A 12,557-nucleotide genomic window follows, 5' to 3' on the forward strand; every position below is an offset into this window, starting at 1 on the left:
AAAATCATCTTTTCAACGCCTTTGTTTTAAGGATATAAGAAATAAATATCTAAATATGCCAAAGCCATCTCATGATTTTTGAGTTATTTAATACTAGAGCTAAAGCCTTTAGTAGAAATTGCTGTAGAAACATATATTTTGAACAATTACTACATTTTAAATACAAATGATTTCATAAATGATGGCACAATTTGTGAAACAAACTACATAAGTTATATCAAACTTAATGTGGGCCTAACATTTCTTAAAATTTGGCCTAAACATGGCTGCAGCATAAATTTTATAAAATAAAATGACCAAATCATCAGGCAACTGTTATTCTAAAGAGTGAAATAGTTCTAAGTTAAAAATTTTAATTCAGCAGCAGCCCTTTTTGCACAATAATTATCATGGCATCGAAATCATCTTCTAATGTGCTGAACAGAACACACAGCTCTGATGGTCTTGTTTTCTTAACGTTTGTCAAGGGTAAATACAAATGATTTTGCAAGGCTCTAAAGAGCAACTGTGGCCATGAGGAGGGGTTATCCATGGTAATCCAGGTCATGCGCTAGGTGAGTATCGGACCCTCTTTAAATTAAACATTTTTGAGAATCACAGAGAAGCAAGTTGTGCAACATGTCTTGAAGTTACCGACTTCATGAAGTAAAGGACCGTAGATTACGTTGGAATGACGTAGAAGACATTTTTTCTTTTTTGACTAAAAACAGGTCACCCACGCACATTCATACTCCACCCCCTTTTATAGTACATTTGTTATATTAAAACTGATTTCTTCCCTGGCCTCCTATTTGCAGAGGAACTTGGTCCAGGAAGATGTATTCTACCTCCTGAACTACTGTCATAAACAATAAAGTTCCATCTTCCTAAAACATTATTGCAAATTCTCATGAATGGACCATACAGTTATTTCTTCCTCCAGATTGGGAGATTTCTGAGTTGAGTCATTGAAAGATAGGTTGCCTTTTTTATTTTATTGAGGGTAAATTTTTTTTGGTGAAAAGTAATGCTCCGGAACGGAGGAAAGAAGAACAAGAAGGAGTTGGAAAATGGAAGGAAGAAGAGGAGAATAAAGAAAAAGAAGCCAACATCCTGATCCTTGAAGTCTATGGACAAAACTGCCTACTTGGATTTCAACTCCCGACACTCTCTGGGGTCTTGAGGAATTAAATGTTTTATCCTGGTATTGTTTCTTGGATGTCACTTATTTTTAACTTTTACTTGACCTCATCAAGGCCTCAGCAGATAGGAAGAGGAAAATAAGTAATGTTGCTAACTGAACTCAGGTTAGGAAACTCATTATTTCAAGAGAACATTCTTGAAAACTCTGTGGACTAAAAAAGCAAAGGTTGAGCATTTGAAAGTTGAGAACTGGGAGAAAGTTCCAAAAGTTTATTTTTAAAAGTTAAGTGACTGGGATTAGAAATTGAGGCCAAGTAGCAATAATAAAAATCCTACAAAAAGAGTGATTAGATATATTTTAAAAAGATTAAATTAAAAAAATAAGGTCATGTATTGGAAAAAGTATATGTTAGTTACTCGGGATGGTACACCAATACGTAACTTGGGAAAAGAGACAGTTATCAGGTCAGAATAATATTTGTACTAAACATGGTAACCATGTTCCTTAAATTATTAAAGACCTGAACTCAAAAGTCACTTGTGTAAATATCTACTTTTCTACCATTAATTAACAGAATTGATTAGTACTCGATTAATTAATTAATATTTCCCTATTATAACAAAACAAAGATAGATACAAGGTCCTTGGGGACATATGCTGGTTATAAAATATTGCTATTCCCAACATAAGCCAAGGATTCTTTTTTTCTTATATTTATATTCATATAAGTTTCAAAGACTTAAAACCTGCTAGAAGTTTACTGAAACCTTCAACTAAAGGTCTTTCAGGAGTGTAGTTTAATTTCCCCATTCACTTGGAGACCAGAGCGCCTATATGATCAAATGAGCATTCTGTAACACTAGAGAAAAGAACTGCTATGGTATGTAACTCCCATTTCCTTTCATTTTTAATGCAGAGGGTAAGAAAAATAGGACACTTCTTTACCGTGAAGGTATCCAAATTTTTGCCTCAATAATGCTTAAAAACACATTGAAATATCACAGTGAACTGAGAAAACAGTACTCAAATCTGAAAATAAACTTTTTTACTAATCCAAAATTAAAGTCCTGAATTCTCTGCATTTTTTTGCCAATTGTCATTGCAGCTTGATCTCAATGAAAATCCGTCTTTTAAAGAAAACATTCTTTTTGAAAACAATGCTGGCATTTAAATAAAAGTTGTCTATAACATTAATTGACAAACATTGGCACATACGTCCATTGAGCACCATCATTTTGTTAACCATTGATTTCAGTTCTTAGAGTTTATAAGTAGAGTCTCTGGCTCAGCTTCTAGGCACACATGATGATGTGGGGCAGGTGTGGTAACAAGCCAAGATGGCTCACTTGAACACTGAAGGTAGGACATCCAGCTATTTCACAACGATAGTATAAGAAATCAAGGCATAGATGCAAGTACGAAACAAAAGAAAAAACATTAACACTGAAGGTCAAACCTGACTCCTGGCAGAGACTAGAGCCACTCCACGGGAGGCTCCAAGTTCTGCTGTGATGTTTCTTCCCACCCTTCAGCTACAGCCACCGGCTAGAATCCAAGGTGTCTTGGTACTCCCCATCTCTGCTACTTGTTCCTCTTTGGTTCCTCGCCCTGCCACACAAATTTCACCAGAGAAAACATTTCAAACATGACAAAAGGAGTACAGGGAACAAGAAAAGAGAGAAGTCAAGGGAGGACTGTCTAATTACAAAACAATACATTTAAAATATGTGAACGGCTCTCACAGTGGCTTGACACACTGCGAGCAGCGTCAAAGGCCACATAGCTTCCGCCTCCTAAAGTTTTCTCTTTATAAAATGGAGCTGATAAAGCAGGAGGAATAATTAGTAAAATGGACTGTGAATCCTTTAGCCAACATAAGATGATGCAGTATTTACCTGATGAAGAAATTTGAGGGCAATGATCTGATAGATTAATTTTCTCAATTTGTCCATATCCTGTTAACGCTTCAAAGCCGTGCGAAATTATGCTTCCTTTATGAACTTCATGTTTATCTTATCTGTATCATACAGTTAAACTGCTCCACATACTCTTATTTCATACGCTGAAATAGCTCCACACTGCTTATTGACTATAATGCAAAGCTAAAAAGACAATATACATACCTATCCATAGTTTTAGGTTCTTTATGCCTTGTCCATGTTGTGAGATCCTAAATCAGTTTCTTCACTGTCTTAGTTTTCTATCAACAAGTTGGAAATGGTATCAACAGTGACCTCTCATAGGTCACATAAGACCTATGTGATAATTAATTCTCTCTGATTTGTTTTCTCACCACTTACTGAAAACCCTTTATGTGCCAAGCATGGTACTAAACCCTGGAGTAGAAATAAGACCTGACGTCTAAAAGCTCACTCTTGAAAAGTCTTCTCAAGAGTTTATGGTTTCAGGTTTATTGTTTAAGAGACACGACACAGGAGAAGAGAAGGGAAAATAAGATAAAAACACAGAGGCAGGCAAACTGTAAGAGACTCTTAAATACAGAGAACAAACTGAGGGTAGCTGGAGTGGTGGGTATGCACTAACTGGGTGATGGGCACTAAGGAGGACACTCGGGATGATCACTGGGTGTCACATGTAAGAGACAAGTCACTGGATTCTAGTCCTGAAGCCATGACAACGTTGTATGTGAACTAACCTGAATTCAAATAAAAAAAAATAATAAATTTGTAAAAGTAAAATAAAAAAGACACGGCATGCATTTTCTACTCTCAAGATCAAAAAATAAATAACAAAAAGAACTAAGGGCCAAGAAACTCAAGACCCACAAGACCCAAGTATAACAGGCCAAATTAATATTCCTCTCCAGCAGCTCTCCCAAGATGAAATGTGATCACCTGTTAACAAACTTTACAAAGTAGAAAGCTCTCATGTCATCTTTCATATCCCAGAGGAGTTGACCCGTACCCTTAGGAGACACTTCAGATCCAACCTCTCAAGGGAATAAAAAGAATCACACCTTTTCACCAGCCAATTCTGGCTAAACACTGAACAAATTAACTAGAGTGAAATTGTAACTATCGACTGCCTGTGCGACTACAAAAACAAGGTATCAACCATGAAATCTCACATTAATTTCTTTAGAAACACAAATGCCTTCTGAAAACACATGAAAGTTGAAATTCATGATAAAATGCATTTTAAGTGAATTTAGATTAATATTGAATGCTATAAACACATAAGGCATAATACAAAAAACAGCAAGCTTTAGTATAAATAAAGCCTCAAATACTCATGAAATTATAAATCTATAACCACCCTCGCACCCAACAGGAATACCAAAATATAATTACTAAATCTCAGAGATAAAAGTAAAGTCTCAGACCAAAGTTATATTAAAGTTACAAAAATTTAAAAAGTCAGGAATAATAAAACTTCTCAAGAACTCTACATCACAATCCAATGAGTTACTCAGCTCACCACTGTTCCTTCTTTTCCAAATCTTGAATACGAGCAGCTAAGAAAAGATGAAAATTAAAATCGAAGCAAACAAACTTTTGACTATGAAAGCTTATACACAGGATGGCTGGAAACAGGATTGCCATGTCCAGGCCCGAGTTAGCAAAGTCCTTTTTTGAAGAGATTAATCTTTCTCTTCAGGCTTGAAAACCCTGCACTATTGTCTGGGCAAATAACTACTCCACTATCTTGATACTGGACTCCGGTGTTTCTTCCAGACCTAAGATAAGACACTTTTCCTTATCTTCCCTGAGGAAAAGACATAGCTCCAAAGTCCAAGTGACAGGTCATATTCTAATACCAATGGAATTAGAAGCCTTACCAGATCACCTGACTTAAAAATAGTATGGAGATGAAAAAAAAGTGCTTGACGCTTAAAGTAAAAAGTTCTCCAAATTAACATATTTCCTCAGTAAAGACATGTCCTAAATATCTTGACAAATTTCAAGATGCAACATGACTACTGTTCTTTTACATACTTAATGTAGTACACTTCAAATTCCCACATACACGTTGGATTAACCAGCAGAAATATGCTCCAAATTTTATTTGCAGTTATACATCAAGTATTATGTAACTTTTTACTTCAAGGGCCATCGACACACTTGAACTAGCATAAAGGAAATGTTCATCGAAGCCAAATGAAAATAATTTACGGCTATAGAAATATTCTAAATATTTAAAATCATTCATACATGTAATATTTACATATGGAATGATATATAAAGAGTTAAGTAAAATGTCATACAAAATGTTTCCCTAGAAGGATTCAAAGCATCCTGAGTAATCTTCATTTGATGTGTTTCGAGGCTTAGCAATCAACAGAACTGGAATTTTTAATACTAAACATATAAACTGCTCTTCCAATGAAGATGAAAAATATAGCTGTGTTTATGAAAGTCAACTAGAAATCCCAGAACAGAGCTTTGACATGAATTCATCCTATCACAGCAGCTATGTTATTTAACATATATTTGTCTGCATCATTTTCTCATAAGGAAATTGAGAAAGATTAATGATCGTGAAAAAAAAAAGAGCAAACATTCTATGTGCAGAGGAGGAATATTTGCAGTAATATATTTCAGAATGAAGCTCCCAGTTTTACAAACTTACTGATGTGGATTTATCCCCAACATATCTTCCATAACTACTAGCAAGTGTGTAACATGCTAAGCTAGAGGTAAAGGACAATTCTTTCCCTAGATCTGTCAGCAACCCATTCTATCATTAGCCTATCAACTAACCTTTCTATATCCCAATGTCTCTAAAAACTGGTTAAGTTGATGCCATGTAAATGACAGGGGTGTGTAAGAGTTAATGAGAGAATATATATCAAGTTCTATGCTCTCAGAAGACAGCACCAAAGGACACCAATTTGATTAAACACCAAATGCCCTTATGTTGATAGCCTTCGTAGAATTGTTAAGGAATAACTGGTGGGAAAAGGAGTGTTTCCCGATTCCCTGGTTTTGTATGTCGAATCTATTCATAATGTATCCATTTTTTTAACATTTATTCATTTTTGAGAGACAGAGCACAAGCTGAGGTGGGGGAGAGCGAGAGAGGGAAATACAGAATTCAAAGCAGGCTCCAGACTCTGAGCTGTCAGCACAGAACCCGACATGGGGCTCAAACTCGAGAACTGTGAGATCATGACCTGAGCTGAAGTTGGATGCTTAACAGACTGAGCTACCCAGGTGCCACCATCATGTATCCATTTATTTATTCATTCATTCAGCAAGTTGACTATCTACTACTATATACCAGATACTCTGTTAAGTAATGGTGAAATGAACTACACGGTCTCAAATCTCATACTTCATAGGAGGCGCTGAACAAATATGAATAAATTGGAGCTTTCAATGTATTAAGACAGCTTAGTAATCAATCACACAATATATGATTACAAATTATATTACAATGTATAATTACAACTCTGCAGGAAAAAAAAAAAAAGCAGAGTATTCAGCCAGAAAATAATAGTGGGTAACAAAATTTAGATTGGATGGTTAGGGACAGTCTCTCTAAGGAAGTGATATTTAAGCTGAGATGCAAATGATACATGTCTATTAAATGGGTAATGTGGGAGAAAAAGCATTCCAGCCAGATGGGATGCCATGCGTGAAGGCTTTGAGTTGGGAATTGACAGTGTTTTTCAGGAACTGCTCGGTGGGACAGAAGGATTGTGAACAAGGAGTGAATATGACCAGGTGAAATCTGAGAGATTGTCAGACTCCAGATCCTACAGGCCTTGATAGGACCTGTTGAGGTATATACTTAATATTCACAGTACAGTAGGAAGCCAATGACGGATTTTAACATGGCGTCAGTCTCCAAAATAAATACTACACACCAGGTGACTTAAACAACAAACATTTATTTCTCACAGTTCTGAAGGCTGGTAATGCCAAGATCAGGGTGCCAGAATTGTTGGGCTCTAGTAAGAGCCTTCTTCCCATTCTCCTCATATTTAGAGAGAGAAAAAACAATCTCTTGCATGTCATTTCATATAAGGTCACTAATCCTATCATAAGAGCTCTATGCTCATAACCTAATTACCTCCTAAGGGTCCTCTTTTCAAACACCATCACATTAGAGATTAGGGTTTCAACATACGAACTGGGGGGAGGGTCATAAACACTCAGTCTAAAGCACATGGAAAGGGCAAGTATTTTATGTTATAAAAATTGACGACTATGTAAAGAATGCATTGCATGTGAGGTGAGTCCATGTAAGAAGCTAACTGTGGGAGACCTGTTTGGGTGTCTTTCCCAGATCCCCCTTACCAGGCCAACATGCTCATCTCCCAGCCACTGTGAGGGTTGACTGCCAATCAGTCATACCTGACACCTTTCTCAGAGACTTACCCTGGGGGATTTTGATGATCAGTGTTGCCTTCTCCATTTTAGGGTCATAAAAAGCCCAACTTCTTTCCCTCAAGAACAGACAACTTTGCCATGTGGTTTGTGCTCCAAAGCCCTCCCCATGTGGATCAAGCCAAAGCTAGAATTTGCTTGACTATAAATTTAATTTTATTAAAGTGGTGGAGGGAAAAGTCAAATCCAAGTAGATAAAAAAATGAACGGAATGTAAAAAAGTATAGATAATTTGAGAAAAGAACACAGTTAAGTAAAATAACAGAAGCTGGTTGAGAATGTGGAGCAAGGAAGGGCTTTATTTGTTGGGTATTTTGTTGGTTGGTTGCTTGGTTTCTTGGTCAATTGATTGGTTGGCTTTTCAGATGGAAGAAGAACAGGGCATATCCGATGAAAGGAAGGAATACAGTTGCATGAGAGAAAGAGTGTATCCAAAAGTGAAGATTTTGAGAAAGCGAGTCAGGATGAAATATAGAGAACATGGAGAAGGATTGGTTGAGTATAAGAGGGGTGATGTTTCCATCCTTGTATTAGAAGAGTAGTTGGGAGTAGATGATTAAAATATCCCCTCTCTTGCTGGAGATTTATTGGTTTAGTAGTATGATGATGAGAGCACGGCCCATTTGTACTTTTTAATGAAGAAGGTATATAGTTTTCAACTGAAGATGGGAAAGTTTAAAATACCTCCGATGAAGATTAAGTTCATGCTTTCATTAGAGAACCATACGGAGAGCCAGGAGTATTAGATTCCCATTTGATCACGAATTTATAGTGATACCAGGGTGTCCATGTATGTGGTTTTCTCCAGCCATGTTCAAACACAAGGGTGTGGCATAAAGATGGAGGATCGTTCACTAAAAGCTTGAGGTTTTCTAGGCCAGTTAGAAAGAAACAGGAGTGTGGAAGTTAAGGATATCTCCAGAGAAAGAATTATAATGGTGGACTCTAAAGCTAGATAAGAAAGGATGCTCAAGAAACAGTTAACAGTGAGAATACTTGAGTATATGAAGTCAAAGAATAAGAAAGGGGCCAGGGGCAGAGGCATGTTTGAATTTTGGAGGTGGTGCAATTTCTGGTAGAGGTCTAAATGTGCCCAAGGGGTTTGTCGCTGAAGTCAACATTGAGTCAAAGAAGAGGAATGGTTTGCTAAAATTGGTTAACATCATACCATTTGGTTCATGAAACCTAGTAGCACTCTGGTCAACAAACAGTTGCCAAGAAACACGAATTCTCTTCACAAAAATAATTAACCATTGTTACATAGGAAAGCAATCTGAATGAGTAAATTGTATTAAGTAAAAGACAAATATTTTCCATTTTTTCCCTTTGAAGAAACCTATAACTTCACATCTCAGAAATACTGGTTTAAATAAAGTTCTAAGAACTTTTTTTTGTTGTTCTGTTTCGCAGGGGGTAATAGTCCTAATGTGGCCTTGGACTTCTCTAAGTCAGCACAACTGATCAATCAGCATTTCACTGATTGCTTCATTCCCCTTCTCTACATAAGAGGGGGAAAAAGCCCTTGCAAAACGTGTTTGTTCTGTTTGTTATTCTGGACAAAGCCGATAACGAGTTGCAGCTGCTGTACACAGTGTACTGCTCGCCGAGGCCATCGCTTTAACTTATAGATAGAAGTAGAGCAGCCAGAGATGTGCCTCGGGCTGAAGCGGTTGCTGTAAATAGGACAGTACTCACCAGCTACAGTATATGTGTTTCATTATCCAACAATTTGTTCTGTGAGGACAGTTTGATTGGCCAGGCAAGGAACTCAAAAGGAGAGATTTTTAAATATCACGACTCAGCTGAAAGAGTTCTTTTTTCTAACCTGACGAATTTGCTCTGTCAATCTCAATACAGGTGCTTGTAATAGTAGATGATGCAGTCGCTGAAGGCATGTGTCCCTCTGGATACTGCACCCCTGATGATTAGTCTTGGGGCTATGCCTCAGGCCTCGCAATTCCTAGCGCTAAAGCTCCTTGCAGATCCAGCCCTTCATCCAACTGAGTTTTGTTCTTCTTTTCCTGTGTACTAATGACTCTGAGTCAAAAAGATACAAGGTCAACTATTTGCCCTTGACTAGTAAATAGGTATTTAAACTGACCTAAGTAAATAGTACAATTTGTCTATTATTTGTGATTTCATATTCTGTTTTATCCTAGACTAGTCACTGGGACATGAGGAAAACAATGGCAGTCGATGTTAGATAGGTTAACCCAAAGTAGAGACAAATTTCTGGAATGGAGAGATAAAACAGTAGGATTCTTAGGCCTTGCTTGGAAAGATTTGCAAATAAGCCACTATCTGTATGGCCTTGAGCAAGTTGCTTTAACTCTTGAAGTCTCAGTTTCTTCATAGATAAAGTGGGCATAAGAAAACCTGCTATGGAGGATTGTCGAGAGAATTTAAGTGGAGCAAGTTCTGTAAAGTGTCTGGCACTGATGAGTAAAGGATTCTATGGGTCACTCATAAGGTGAGTATGAACTGGCTCATCACTTGCAGCACAATTTGTCACTATATGGTAATGGTAAAGTGGTTATATCCATGGCAATTAACATTTCTCACTGTGTAACTTAAAGAAATACTAAAACATGTGCAAAATAATAGATAAAGATATTCATTGCGGCAGAAGCGAAGCAGCGGAAATAATATTTAAATGTGTTAACATTCCTTTTCCTTTTGAAATTCTCTTTACTGACCTTCACCACACACACACTCCATTTGCTTTTGGGTAGTTTAGGATTATTGCAGCAGGAATACAAAGAGAAAGAAAAAGTTAATATTTATCTTCTGGCATTCCAATGGTACTTTGCAGTAAGACAACAGCCCTAACAATTAAGATGTATTTTAAATCCTTTAAACCCTATTAACTTATCAGACCTAGCCTAGAGGACTCAGATTCCTTAGTGCTTTTTCATATTACCAATGGACCAACCCTTCCCATTATAAATACTGGGCATTGATGTGGAGAGAGGGAATGGCACAGAGAAGCACGCAGCCTATCACTAGGTTGAAGGGTGCTGAGAAGAACATGGACGTGCACAGGAAACCAGGAAGTCAGATCCGGATCCCTTAATCTCAGCGCCACCCCTGGGCCCTCATCCAGGACCACTCTTCAGGAAGTGCAGTCATGGAGCACAAACGACAGGGGAGGCCAACAGATGCCCGGACATGAGGAAGAGCTCTTGATACCCAGGCCTGGAAGCTGGAAATGTAGAATCAGCCAGGACCATCCTCACTGCGGCAGCACAGAGGTTTTAAAGTACCTGCGGAATTACGAGGCCAAGGGTTGAGATGAGAAGATCGCCGCAAGCAGATAATTTTAAACAAAGGACAAATAGCTAAAGCCAGTATTACCCCAAGGAGCAGGTCAAACATAAACTCACAGCAGGGACCAACACAGAGAATAGACCCAACTCAGCCCTGCTGCAGATATCAACAAGGATCCAGAAGACACATTGATCCAGGCACCCTTCCTTTCTCTATCATCAAATCACTTAAGCCAAACAACCAGAGTCCACCTTGAAGAGGACTAGGGTAAACAGGCAGAACTTGGAAAAACTGAGCATCTCCATAGGTCAACCAAGCAAGGACAGAGCTACCTAAAAGCAGTATTTGGGGGCCATCCGGGTGGCTCAGCTGGTTAAGCATGAGTTATAAATAAAAGAAAATTAGGCTACATTTTTTTTTTTGCATATCTGAGCCTTATGTGAATAATTCCAAGTCTTGCTTCAAAATAATCAGTGGAGATATGACTGAACAAAGCACAGTATACCAATTCTGTGGAATATTTTGCAGCCTATTAAAAGATGAAAGTAGATCTCTACACACAAAGGGTAAGAGCAAACACTGGCATGGCATCTACTCCGTGCACTGGCTTTGTTCTAAATGTTTCTCATGTGTTAACCCATTTCATCCTCCAAAAATCCTGTGAGGCAGGTTCTTTGTTATTCTCATTTTACGTATGAGAAAACTGAGGCACAAAGTTAAGTTGTCTTCTCAAGCTCCCCCTACAAATCAGTGATGAAACCTGGATAGAAATATCTCTAACTGGGTGGCTCAGTTGATTAAGCGTCCAACTTCGGTTCAGGTCATGATCTTGCAGTGCATGAGTTCGAGTTCAGTGTCGGGTTATGTGCTGACAGCTCAGAGCCTGCAGCCTGCTTTGAGTTCTATGTCTCCCTCTCTCTGCCCCTCCCCCACTCATGCTCTGTCTCTGTCTCTCTCTCTCTGTCAAAAATAAACACTAAAAGAAAGAAAGAAAGAAAGAAAGAAAGAAAGAAAGAAAGAAAGAAAGAAAGAAAGAAAGAAAGAAGGAAGGAAGGAAGGAAGGAAGGAAGGAAGGAAGGAAGGAAGGAAGGAAAGAAAGAAGGAAAGAAGGAAAGAAAGAAGGAAAGAAAGATCACTAAGACACCCTGGTGGATGAGAAAGGAGACTTACAATATTAGATTCTAAGAATCATACATTCTAATATATGTATTAGAATAATACATATAGTATAACATTAATAAATACACACATGTATACAAACCAACACTATCCAATTTTACGTACAATTGATGGGAAGAGGTTTGAGAGGTTATAATCAAATTAGTTATAATATTCTCCTCTAGTAGCAGGAAGAGGTTTTCCATAGGGAAGAATGTTGTCAAAGATTTTAGCCTTATCTGTAATGTTTTCATTTTTCATATTCACAATACAGCAATGCACTACTCATGTTGCTAAAAATTGATAATATAAATGATACAAAAATGGTGGTTTGAGAGTATGATGATAAGTAATATTTTTCTTTACTTTTCTACTTTATCTGTAATGTGCTAATATCTTAGAAAATTATTTTTTAAATGCAAGAATAAGTTTTAGATAATGTTGAAAGTTAATAAATTGCATACTGTTTATCCTACCATCCCCACTGGATATCAGTGGACTGGTTTTTAATCATGCAATAGTAATTAACTAGGAATCAATGGCATTCTCTCAAGAACACTAACACAAACAAAAAGTTACTCAAGACAAGTTCATTCCTATTGAAAAATAAAATAACACGAAGTAAATTATTGAAATTATAATACATATTATTTAAA

General features: G+C 37.3%; 1 protein-coding gene across 1 annotated transcript in view; it reads right to left on the reverse strand.

Annotated features, from left to right (window-relative positions):
* Window positions 1–4,613, reverse strand: part of CPS1 (carbamoyl-phosphate synthase 1) — a 140,315-nt gene extending 135,702 nt beyond the window's left edge. Inside the window, exon 1 of the mRNA XM_077770982.1 lies at window positions 4,562–4,613. The gene's annotated coding sequence lies outside the window, so the exon portion shown is untranslated. The remainder of the gene's footprint in view (window positions 1–4,561) is intronic.
* Window positions 4,614–12,557: the final 7,944 nt, after the last annotated feature.

This window comes from Crocuta crocuta, unplaced genomic scaffold (assembly GCF_008692635.1).
Source record: "Crocuta crocuta isolate KB4526 unplaced genomic scaffold, BGI_CrCroc_1.0 scaffold160, whole genome shotgun sequence".
In the NCBI taxonomy this organism is placed as follows: domain Eukaryota; kingdom Metazoa; phylum Chordata; class Mammalia; order Carnivora; family Hyaenidae; genus Crocuta; species Crocuta crocuta.